The sequence below is a fragment of the Pezoporus flaviventris genome, unplaced genomic scaffold (assembly GCF_033815535.1).
Source record: "Pezoporus flaviventris isolate CSIRO_AGI_PZ_B2104156 unplaced genomic scaffold, CSIRO_AGI_Pfla_v1 ptg000066l, whole genome shotgun sequence".
Taxonomy (NCBI): Eukaryota; Metazoa; Chordata; class Aves; order Psittaciformes; family Psittacidae; genus Pezoporus; species Pezoporus flaviventris.
Window position 1 is genome coordinate 29,011,108 of NW_026892614.1, and position 13,168 is coordinate 29,024,275.

Consider the following 13,168-nt stretch of genomic DNA (forward strand, 5'->3'; position numbering starts at 1 on the left):
ACTAGGGTCAGGTCTGGGATGAATAATTATTTGGGAACACTAAGCATGTTAGAGGAGAAATCCAGGTCTGACACTGAAGGAAATCTGAACGAATCTTTATTTTACAAAAATCTCTGGGGTCTATATGAGTCTTATGTGATGGACTCAAAAGAGCTTCTGGTATCAACAGCTCAAAGCCAGGAACATGGATGAGGTCTGGATTTGGAATTACAGGTAGTTTCCTAGAACTGATGTTCACCTGTACCCTAATGAGCAAAGGGGTACTCCTTTCCATTGCACTGAGAGTGTGTGGAATCCCCTCTAATAACTGATCATGAAACTGTAACTGATACTTCAAAATTCACACATTTGATGGTTTGTTTTTAAAAATTTCTGTGAGTCACAGGAATCTGTGAGGGCAGGTGGAAGCAGGGGGGGGAAAAAGCAACCCTCTACAATGTAGGTCGCTAACTAGCAAAAAAGTCAGTGAACAAAAAATAAAAACCCCAAACCAAGTAGAGGTCCTTACTCTAGTCACTATTTTGGGTACAGAAAATTTAATTTCTGAGCAATAAAGAACCCATAACTTTGTTTACTTCTCCACCATGAAAATAAGAGCAGAGTAGAATTTATTCCAAATGTCATTACAGTCTGTAGGTTCAGAGCTATGAGTTTGACACCATGTGGGATATTTATCAGTAACATTTTAAAACTCAGTATACAGTTTTCCTGGTGGCTGTCTTCACTAATGTCTTCTCTTGGTCTCAGACATGAAAGTATATTTTGCATACTTTGTATTCGTAGCAGGAAAGCAATGTCTTGTGTCCCTTTAGAAAACAAACAACTTTTTGTAATATTTAACCATGTGGCTTTAAATTAGGAATGGAACTTTCTTTAATTACACTGTGGAAGTAATAAGTAAAAGGATAATATAAAAGCCTTTCCAAGGAAACCCCAAGAAAACAGTCATAAAATAAAGAGGCCGTGCAGATTTTTACCTTCTCTTTTGCTGCAGCTCTAATTACAACTGAAACTGTGGGCCTTGACATCAACTACTGGAAAACATTTAATATTACCTGTGAGTAGAAAATGCTGCAGGCCTTGACCTATCATTTTTCTTCACCACAATCACAGCATATATCTCACTTAGACAACTGATTCTCTACTGTAGTTGCTGTTGATGAATTAAAATTTGCTCACAAAAACCATTGTCAATCAGGATTGAGACCTGTGGTATGGAGGTGGCAATGGGTATGAGCAGTCCTGAGAGGTACGTTGCAACCTGAAAAGAGCACAGAAATATAATAACATTCAAGGAGGTCTTATCTGGTTAAACTTCTGGAAGATGATCTTTCTGGTATATGTCTCCTCCTGCAAAAAGATTTTTTCAGGGAATGACTTTGCAGATGATTTTAATCAGACTCAGGACTGCTGACTTTAATTCTTTAGGTCTTTGTCCCTAATGCAGTCCATTTGAACATATGGATACTGACTCCAGTGAGTGAGAGGACTATTTGAGTGTGGGTATTCTAAACACATCCTGAAACTGGATTAGCTGAGTTGGAACAGACCTCTGTGTGTGGACGCTGGATAGACTGTCTCTTTACCAACATATACAGTATCTTAAACACATGTGGAGTGAGACATCATACTGTTAACCCATGTGAAAAAGGCAGAGGTGTGGCTTTTCTGTGCAGGGACTGTATCCACAAAGAAGTTATAGCTCATAAAGCTGTGCTTACTTTCAAGAAAAGCAAAAATAGCCAGATCAGGTAATAAACACCTTTGTACAGGTATGGTTTAACTGAATGCGGCATACACAAGAATATCAATACCCTCCTTAGGAAGGTATGTAGAAGCATCTTCTTTAGTATAATGTAACTAGTAATTGTCTTTTAAATGGCTACTTTTGCCACTCAGATTTTCAAAGATTACTGTTTACTTTGGGGTGTCTTATTTTTGTGTACTGGACACCCGAAAGAAACTCAAGGAAGGCACTCATACAGCACTAGAGAAGCATCTAGACTAAGTACCTTTTAAAAAGACACCACCAAAGGAAGGCAGGTGAGGTGACCAGTCACTTTTTAATGATTGCCCAAGCAAAACAGGAATGTGCTTCTTGGCAAACATTACTCCTGGGTTGTTGAAGCACTGAGCCTATGGTTTTCAATCAAGCCTTTGGCATTTCCCTGCCTAGCAGTCATGACAGAGGGTAGTTTCACCTTGTGAGAGTTGCCTTTGGCCAATAGTAGTACCAGGCCAGTAGTAGTACTAGTACTAGAATAAGTTCTCCCTTTATTCTAGAGGGAGAACATGCATGATCTCCCATATTTTGCCATTATTTTATCAGTGTGGAGAGTCTGCTGCCGTTACATGCTGCTGAAGTGGTTTGAAAAGTTTCACAGTAACTTAGGTTGGTGATGCTACAAATTTGTAAATTTGCTGTGTCTTTAAGCAGAATTGCTTTTCTCCTAGCAGGTGCATATTTACAGAACTAAGAGTGTTAAGTATGAGATGCTGATTTAAGAAAGAAGGTTAAACCACTTTCATCCTTTCCTATTGTCTCCTTTTTTCCCCCACAGCATACTGGCATGAAAAACTGCTTATGACTTTCTCTGCAAATAACAAATCTGCTGCTGCAGACCTTGAATCTCTCTTAACCTCGTTGGTTCTTTTCATACCTGTCAGTGGCCACAACAGACCAGTTGTTGCTTAAGGATGGCTGTTGACATTCAGCCCATTTTCTCTGCCTTAGTTACATGATCAGTATCACCCCAGAATGGATTTATCTGGTTCACTTGCTGGCATAGTTGCTTCAAGAGGTTGCAGATTGAAATCACTGGTATGTTATGTTTCTGTCTTCTGCTACGTGTTCAGATGAAAGGCCCATCCTTGCTGTGCTGGTCTGGAGTAAAACCGTGTGCTAAATTTATACACATGGGGGAATGAAAAGCCCCTGTGGGAATGAAAAACCACTACATTCTTAGAAATAGATGGCCTCTGGAAGTGGTGAGTGTAGCGGTCAGTCATCTCAGCCCACTTGTGTACCAGATGTGGGAGGGTAAGCCCACGCTCTTTAACTATTATATAGGTATAAGCTAATTTAGCATCACTTGACAGCTTTTTTTTAAGCAATATCTTCTTTTATTTTTTTTTCGAAGGGGAATGCCAGACTTGACTAACAAAGACAAGAGCAGACTAAATGTTTCCTTAACAGGAAGCCACTAGCTCTCCGCTTAGCAAGTGGGGAGGGAAAGCCTTTAAAGCTGTTCAAACTTTCTCATGCAAATTTCAGTTGCACACAAATTAAACCTGTGGGAAAACGTCCCAGGGAAAACATATGTGATTGGAAATGGAGCCCTCCAGTCCCTTCCAAAAAGTGATTGTGGTATGTCAGTGATTATAAATGCACAATACACAAAACTGCACTGCAACATTATGCAGAAATCTAAAGGTGAGGGGTTTTTCAGGTATCCCAGGGTGGTTTTCCACTGTTTCGATCTGATCTGGTTTTGGCTACATCTTTTCTAAGAAAAGCACTAGAAGAGCTTTGAAGCAAAAATAAGCCATTGAAGGGCAAAGTCGTGCAGTGCCCCTAGGGGACCATGACAGTTTCTCAAATGAAGGCATTTACCATAGCTGTAGCCAGAAAATTAGTGTTTGACTGGCTATTTGAAACATCAGCATATACAATTGCCATTATAAGGAAACATCCTGGAGTCCTGTCAGCGATCAAGGAATGTTTCTAACTGCTCTTCTCACATACATCAAAGAGGTCATTTTTGTCTCCAGACTGTTCTGGCTTGGACTTGGGATCTGTATGCATACTTTCTTTGTGAGCTCAACGGTGCTAGTGAGATCATGTGCACATGTGCAGCGGCTGAGGCCTTAGTCAGTGGCAAGACACCTTCAGAGGGTAAAGCAGAAAAAGTGGTAAGTGAGAGATGGGCTATTGTTTGCATGTTGTCTTCTCCAATCCTCGTGGTAAAAATGAGTCTTACAGATTGTGAAGCAGTTCAGGTGAATTAAGAGCAACTGCAGCTGCTGTAATAGTCTGTCTTCCTAGGAAAACAAGTGTCAATACTAAGCTCTCTTCCCTGGAACTTTGCCTTTCTTTTGCTGAGAGCACAGAAAATGGTTTTGTTGGTTTCCACTGGACTTTGCGGGACAGTCTGCAGAGGGGCAAGTGTGTTGGTATGTGTGTATGAGGTTGCCTTAAGCCTGCACTGTCTGGCACATATATCCCAGAAGGTCCTGTGCCTGGCCTGATGACTGTCAGACCAGCCTGTGGCTCTGCTTTTAAGAAGGCCAGCATCTAATGGTCCTAAGGAGGGGATACCACAGCTGAGTATCAAGACAGCAGAGGCATGTCCCCTCCCTTCTCCTACTGTCAGGAAAGCAGGCAGTAGCTTATTACTACCAGAGGATGCCTTTTGCATTTGAGTGAGCTATCTGTGGCTGGAATGTCTGCCTGCTCAAAACAGGCACAAAGCCCCTGGAGGTTGTTAGTGTGTGAGTTAATGCTTCAGGGCAAGAAGTGCAGTCTGCCCCTTGAACTCTGGGCCCAGTTTCTTCATGTCATCCCGTTCACCGACCAAAGGGACAATGTTTTATCATGGTGATATGGCCATGCATCTTCATGAGGACTGTCTGCCTACTAACCAGCTACAAGACCTTAGTTGCATTCTTGCTATACTTATGTACTGATATGGTAACTCTCTGACTCAGTTTCCTCATTCATTGAATGTGAATAAGGGTGCTGCTTTTGTTTGTGGAGTCTGTTGAGCAATGTGGATGCGAGCAGTACACAAGGGAGAGGAATCATGAGAGGGCAGAATACAGCGCTGGCCTGCTGCAATCAGCAGTGTTCTGCTGTGCTATGGGTACATATTGACAGCTGTAATCCATGTCAGATAAGCAGAGAGATGATCTGAATTGCCTACACTGACTTTGCTTGTCTTCCTGAGGAAGAATCCACTTTTATCCATGTGGCTGATGTCTGAGAGAAGTGACCATTCTCTAGAGAATTGAAAGTGCTTTTTGGGACTCCACAGAATTTTATTCCATAACACGAGCACAGCACTTGCTACTGAGAAACAACCCTGTGCAAATTGACTATCACTAGCTGTCCACAGTCTTAGGTTGTCATATGGCCACACATCAGCAGATAAAGTTCTCGGACCCCTGCTGGAGGGTGGGTGATGGTGAAGAAAATTCCCAGGTGCTGCAGATGGTAACGTGGCAACAAGCAATGATTCAGGAAGCAGCATTATTTTCTCTGAGTCACTGCTGATCATCTGCTTTCTGTTAGAGAAATTGTTGCTGCATGGTTACTGTCTTTCTCATAGTATTTAGAACTGAGGTTTTGGCACTTTTCAGCATCAGCAGAGGTTACAGCACTCTTTACAGTAACAGGTTGAGATGAGTTTTTATTGGGTCATGAGAGACAAGAAGCCCAGCACTCGGAGGTTATCTGTCCTACCTTCCCCTGAGGCAAGACCCTGCACACCTCAGCTGATTCTGACAGATGCTCCTATTAACTGTTGTTAAACAGCTGCAATGATAAGGGTTTCACAATCTGGTCTAGTGTCTCCTTAGCTTTACTGACTGGAGGTGTCTCCTCACGTTTCCCTTAGAGCTCCCTAAATTCTGCACTCTGCAGCTGGAGCCGAGCAGTATGAGTATATACTTCATTTGTAACCAAAGAGTTCATCTTTGTAGGAAAGGAGTGAAGGATTCTTTTTCCCATTAAAGAAATGTGGAGAAAATAAGTATTTATAGTGCAGGTGCCTATTTTGTGACTTTACTTTCTGTCTTTACAGTGAAAAGCCAGCCTAGAGAGCACAGATTCACTGTTGGATGGATATCTTAGGTGCCCCTGTGCCGTTAGGACCAGTGGCAGCACCAGGTTTTAAACTTCACATCACTGGTGCATGCTGTTGCTGCTGCCAGTCCCAGCAGTGTCAGGGGCCAGGTTGGTCAGCAGGGCTGCAAGCCCCTGCATTGCTTTTCTATGGCATTTCTTGTGTCTGCAGTGAAGCTGGTGGAGGTCATCATGATAGAGGTGTGTGAGAACACGTGCAAGTCACTGAGTCACTCTGTGGGTGGCAGGAGGGCAACAGTCCCATTCGGTGACATTGTCCTCACCTACCCATCCACAAGCATCTTCTCACCATGTCCTGGGTGATGAGCACTGCAGAAATGTGGCGTATTTCTGACTTTGATTGTGTGCCAGACAAGAAATTCCTAATGGATGTCAGTGGTTTGCCTCGGCTGGGCAGTGGTGTTCAGTGCACCCCATGGCATGTCGGCTAGGTGACGACACCAGGTGGGGCTTGGGGTACAGCCAAGGCAGAGCAGCAAGATGGGGAGTAGTGGCATGAAGCAATCTGGGAAGTCATGTTTCTGCCATGGGGATGCCAGAAAAACTTTTCAGGACTTGGCTTTCCACAGAAACAGACAAAAAATAGGTTAATGTCTCTTTTGGGAGCCTTCAGAGAACTTAAGATACTCCTTCCTGTCCTACAGACTTTGAGATTTTATTTCACTTTAAGAACCAGATAGTTAAGCCAAGAGCTGCAGGTTTTGGTGCTGTGGATTGTAATCAGCAACCACTGCCTGTATAGCAATTCCTTTATTAAATTTCTCCTTCAAAGGTGGCATCCTTGCCTTCTCTCCTTACCCAGCAAAGCTGTCCTCAAGTATCAACTTCAAATACATGCATATATCATATATCCACTTGTATATGAATTAATTCCTGTGCCTCTGCTTAACTTATCAAGAATTTTGCATTAGCCAAACTCTTGTAATTACATAATGGAGGAAAAACCAAAGGAAAACCACTTGAATCATTCATACAGCACATTACCAATACTCCTTCATGCATCTAGTGCTTTTGTATCGAATGTGTGGCAATTTCACAAGAACTGACTGCACTTTACTGGAAGTGATTTTTAGCTCTATAAAGGGAAAGCCACTCTTATTTTTCATTTCCAAACAACAACCAATTTATTTTGAAACCAATATTTTGTAATAGCTGAAGTGAAGGATTTTTTCTACCAGACTATCCTGGTGACTTTTGACCGTAAGACCATAACTCTGGGCAGGTGGAAGTGGATCATTTGCACACAGAAAAGTCATCAGCCCTGTTGTAAAAGTGGCTACTGTTTCCAGCTGGACACATAATGAGTAATTTTTTATGGACAGTTCTTGCAAGACTGCTGGTTTGCTTATTTTTGCTGTACACTGATTTTCTACTTTTTATACTGTTTTGAGAAAAGCTCCGCAATTCCTGAAGTGCAGCTGTTTTCTGCACAGTTCTGTTTCAAGCAATCATCTACAAGTGTTTTGCCTTTAAGGACATGTAGTCCTGCTGATAGAGATGTCAGCTCTAAAGAGAAAAGTGTTTTTTCTCTTTTTTTTTGGTTATCCCATTTTTGACCTGGCAAACATAGGTGTGACGTAGGTGATTACCATCTGTGCCAGAGGGCTTGTTCAGCTTGCTGAGTCCGAGGCCAGAGGCTGATCTCATGCACATTGTTTTTACAGGCATAAGACTCTGCTGACATCGATCCTTTGGCTTCCTGTTCAGTGAGGCTGTGCTTGGCATCATCAGCTTTAGGCATGACATGCACCCTCTTAGACTTCACCCTCTGTCTCTCACTTTGTTTCATCAGCCCTCCCCTGCCTGTGAATAATGTTTGCTCGTGATTACAGTGTGGGGTGGTGGTAACGAGGGAAGGTCCCCTCTACTGCAAGCCCTTTTGGTGACAGCAGTGTGGGTGAGGTAGGTGTGTGTGGGAAGGAGAGGGAGCAGATTGCAGGCAGTTGCTGGTAACGTGTGAGGCCCACAGTGGGTGGTGTTCCTCCCCCCCCCCCCCATCATGAAACCTGCAGGTTTCAAGTGGGTTGAATCCTGGCAAGTCACAGGCACGTTATAAAAATAAACACAGGCCTCTGAGGTGGATAGGTTACTGGTGAGGGGGCAGTGGCAGGGCTAATTTCTCCTTCTGGTAAACACCAACAGTAAAATCAACTGTTCCTACTGTCAGGCTGCAAGGCTTTGCCTCCCCTTTGTGTTACTAGTGTTGGTGCTGTGTTGCATGTCTTGGATGGCCACACCAAAGAAAGGTCATATAATCATACAGTCATAGAATAGTTAGGGTTGGAAAGGACCTTAAGATCATCTAGTTCCAACCTCCCTGACATGGACAGGGACACCTCACACTAGACCATGTCCCCAAGACTCCATCCAGCCTGGCATTGAACACTGCCAGGGATGGAGAATTTACCACTTCTTTGGGCAAGCTATTTCAGTGCCTCTCCAGCCTCACAGTAAAGAACTTCTTCCTTATACCTAACCAGAACTTCCCCTCTTCCAATTTAAACACTCGCTGAAGCTTCTGAGAACAAGCATTTGAAGGTCCCAAGTGCTGTTTTCTGGTGCCAGACCAGAATAATAACAATGGGCTGGCAAGGAACTTCCCTGAGAATTACTGAGACCAGAATCAAGGGTCATGCCTGTCCCCGCTTTCATTTTTGATATATTAGTTAGGGAGGGCATTTCAGCTGTTACTCACAGGAAACCAAGGCAGACAATGCTTCTCCCTTTGTTCCCTGTCTGTCCTTTTCTGAGCCCGATTTCAGTTATAAAATCATGTAGCATTCTCCAGAATGGACATTTCATAATACAAGTGGAGGATTATGCTGGCTGAAGTATTCTGCTGTCTATAATTCAGATGTAGTGCTGTGTTTTGTCAGTGGAACCAAAAGAATCAAAAGTATCTTTCACCCTTCTGCAAGAATTCGTTTCATATTGCCAACTTAAGGCAGTCTGTTGTTGCAACTACTTCAAATTTGCTAAGCTTTAACTGTCATGTGCTGTGACTGCTTGCAGGTCTAGTTTAAGGAGAACATTTGGGTTTTTTTTTTCCTAATGGTGTCTACACTTGAAGAAGAACTGAAGGAAGCAGGAAAACTCCAGCTCTGTGCACATGTAAGAAGGTTAAAAGACAGGGCTGCCAGGCCCTGGAGAGGCTGACAAGAACCTCATGAAATTTTACAAAAGCAAATCAAATGTGAAGTTGTACACCTAGGAAGGAAAAGACCCTCACAGTGATGTGATAAGGGGACTGATTGGCTGAAGAGCAGCCCTGCCAAAGAGGACTGGGGGCAGGCAGCAAAATGAATGTGAGCCAGCAATGTGTCCTCACAGCAAAGGAGGCCAACGGCATCCTGGGCTGTGTTAACAGGAGAAGAGGCAGTAGATGGGGGGAGGGATTATCACCCTCCACTCAGAGCTCATCAGTCCACATCTAGAATACCATGTCCAGTCTTGTACACTCCCCCTCCCCTGCCAAGTACAGGAAAGTTGGAGCATGCTCAGCAGAGGGCCACCAAGATTGTCACAACCAGAGCACCTTGCCCTATGAGGAGAGGCTGATGGGTCAGCCTCTGGTTTGTCCTGGGGCATCTTTGTAAGACAGAAAGACATCTTTGTAAGGACCTATGTATCCAGCATGTATAGAGAGGTCAGCAAGAAGACAGTGCGAGGGTATTCACAGCATTATACGTTAGGAGAGCAAGAGACTAGAGGCTGAAGCTGAAACAAGAGGCTCAGGCTAGGTATAGACACATGACCATGAGGACACTGAAGCATTGAACCAGGCCACCCAACTAGGGTTGTGCATACTTGGAGCTGTTCAAGACTGGCCAGGCAGAGCCCTGAGCAGCCAGGTCTGAGCTTTCAGTTGTGCCTGCATTGAGCAAAAGATTGCGGTAGAGACTTCTCAACATCCATTCCAGCCCCATATCCTGTGATCCCATGTCTAGATATTATCCCGCACTCTGAGTGCCATGAAAAGTTTCAGAACTAGGTGAATGGTTGAAAAGATAAAAGGAACATATTTTGACCCCTCTCTCCACCTTTGACCAACTGGTTAAGCTCCAGTCCAGCAACAATGGTGTTTCCCCTGATTTCTCTAACTGTAATCAGGCAGTAGGCTTGTGTGTTTGCTTGGAAAACATTGGTATTTTAAGATGAGCTCAGAGGATGTGGGTGCTGGGCGAAAGGAATGATGACCCATTGCCTGAGAAGATTCTAATGTTAAAGCAAGGCTCAGTCATGCAGGAGTGCCTGAGCCTGGTGGGATGTCTGTAGACTTAGAGATCGGAACACAAACCCAGCAAGGTCTATCCAGCAGGATACACACTCCTGGTAAGTGAGCTATAGATACACACAGAGACAAAGCATATAACAGCGGCCAATTTTGACAGTTTTAATCTCCCTAGAGTACATAATCAAGATGATACCACAGCATTAAAATAATTACAGTTATTTGGGGTATTTTACTTCCCAACCCAAAATCAGTCATGTGCAAATTCAGCTCCAAGAAGAGGGCATCCTTTTTGCCTGTGGGGCAGTTGTCGTGCTCAGCGGTGCCACTGTATCATACTTCTTCCTTCTTTCCTTCCCTGTGGCTCAGAACCTCAGCATGAGTCTGTTCCTTCCCTGCAGATCCCAGTGCTGAGCAGCCACCAGCAGCCAAGAGAAGTCACTGTGTTTGTGTTGGTTGGTTTGATGGGTTTTTTTCTGAATGTAAGAATTACCAAAACTGAATGAACAACTCATTCATTAAAATGATGCATGAGAAAGAAAAGTGCTCCCCTGTTATTCTTGGAAATTGTTAACCCTATTGCTTTTTATTGCCTTTACTGTGGCAGGGACCGGCACCAGCTGTTGCTGAGAGCCAGCAAGTTCACTCTCAGTGAAAGTTTGGGGTGGAGGGAGGAAAGGTGCCTGTCTTCTGGGGATGAGCTCTGACCCACAGCCACTGATGGCTTTTGTGGTTGTTCTCAGTAAGTCCTGCTGGGCAGCCAGGGTGACTCACTGGCAGCTGACTTCAGGCAGACAGGATGCCAACAGCCCCAGCACAACTGGAAAGTACAGAGCAAGACCAGCATGCACCAGAGAAAGGAGAAGATGACATGCAGTGATATGTCGGTCTGCCTGGCTTGTGTGTCACAAGGCTAGAAAAAAAGTGACTCTCTGCAATCCCTATAGGATATATGGGAGATTGATGATGTGAAGCCACCTTTGTTCTTGAGGGCGCGTTACATGGTGACACAGTGACAGGGAGGAGCTATCACAGGCTTTCTGTAATCTGTTTTTCAAGCCAAACATCCTCAGACACATGATATTAAATCCTTTCACAGGTACGGCATACTTTAGGATTTCTGAGGACAAGTCAGGTTTACTCTATGAAGCTTCTCTTGCTGCTGTCCAGCAGGATGGAGACACAAAGCTATAGTGCATATGGTCATAGAAGGGTAGAGGTATAAATATGGCCCATGCCTGTTTCATGGTATCTCGTTCACTGGGGGCTCTGAAAAGCAAGTTAGGGTAGCCAGTTCTGTGTGTTACCCCTGAAGCTGATAGAATCATAGAATAATTAGGGTTGGAAAGGACCTTAAGATCATCAAGTTTCAACACCCCTGCCATGAGCAGGAACACCTCACACTAGACCATGTCACCCAAGACTCCAGCCAACCTGGTATTGAACACTGCCAGGGATGGAGCATTCACAACTTCCTTGGGCAACCCATTCCAGTGCCTCACCACCCTCACAGTAAAGAATTTCTTCCTTATATCTATCTAAACTTCCCCTGTTTAAGTTTAAAGTCTCATTCCCTATAGAGCTGTGCCTTCAACTCTCGTGACAGGCAACCTCTGACAGGAGATCTTCCTGTTATGGGCTTGTGTGTGCCCCCTAAGGTGCCCCTTCGCTGCAGACTTGTTGGTGTCCAAGGAGGGTTATCCTCCTGCCATAGCATCCCTCCACACCCTTGGCTGCAGGAGGTGACCCAAGGTGGCAGGTTGTTGCTGCCCCCAGGACCCTGCCTAGATAGAGCTGGAGTTAGCAGACCACCAACAGTACAAACCTGGGGCTTATCCTAACAGGCCTTACCACAACTTTGCCTGAACATGCCAGGGCCATGTTTAACACCAGTTCCCCTCACCAGGCCTGATTCTGACCCTCATCCACATGCTGACATCCCACACCCATCCCTGGGGAGCTTCCCAGTGATGAATCCTGACCAGCTCCTTCCTAGCCCTGGATGCCCAAGGCACATTAAACCAGGAATGAAGTCACTGAGTGCCTGAGGCTGAGGAGCTATGAGCTACCCTTGCTGTAGCTAAGCCTCTGGGGAAGTGCTGAGGCATGGACTTAGAATGATATGATACAGAGCAAACAGTGATTCAGTTTTGATTCGAAGTCCATCATGAAGGGCATGGCCAGCTTGGCTTTCTCCCTTTTTCCTTGAAAAGGCAGTTCTCTGCTGGTATTATACCCCACGGAGGGGGGATGTAGACACATTTCCCCTTCTTGCAGGTAAAAAGCAGGAGTGTTTTGTGAAGGAAGTCAATCAAAAATCCCACGAAATCCACATCACTTGACTCCAGCAGACAAGTAGCATTCAGCTTCCATCCCATGGCTCAGATTGTATGGGAAATGCTGCAGGCTGCTCTCTGAAGGTCAGGATGCAGGTATTCCTGCTGCTGGTGGAAAAGGTGAAGAGGCTCTCCAGAGCACTACAGCTCCTCTTGCTGATATGCACTGTGAGAGCCCCACAAGGGCTACTCCAGGGTCAAGTCTAGGAGAAGAGATTTACATAGCGGCAGTTGAGGCTGTGTTGGTTGAATCACCACTTAAAAGGCTGTTCTAATATGGGCAGAACATAAAACTCTGGAGTCTAAAGAGGGAACTGACACCAGTGTTTAGGGATTAAAATAATGAAATGTTCCTTTTTCAGTAAGAGTGACTGACCTCCAACTGCAAAGAGGGAGTTTTTCAGAATGCATGCACATACTTTCTGTGGTTTGTACCGCCTGACAGCCATTCAAGATACAGAAACTGTCAAGTAAGTCTTTTCTGTGATGAATGCAAGAGAACACTGAAAAGCAACCCTCTAAAATGTACAGTGCTGTGCAAAATCCAGGACTGAGAATGCCAGTGGAGGACCAATGCATCTTGCAGTAGGCTAACAGTACAGCCTCCTTTGCTCTGAGCTCCTGGTTTCCAAAGGCAAGGGTGGAGAGGAGGTGAGGTGTGTGGTAGAAGCAGAACTCCATAAGGATCAAGCAGGGACCAACTAGTTTGCGTTTGCTTGGAATAACTGAAACTTCTTT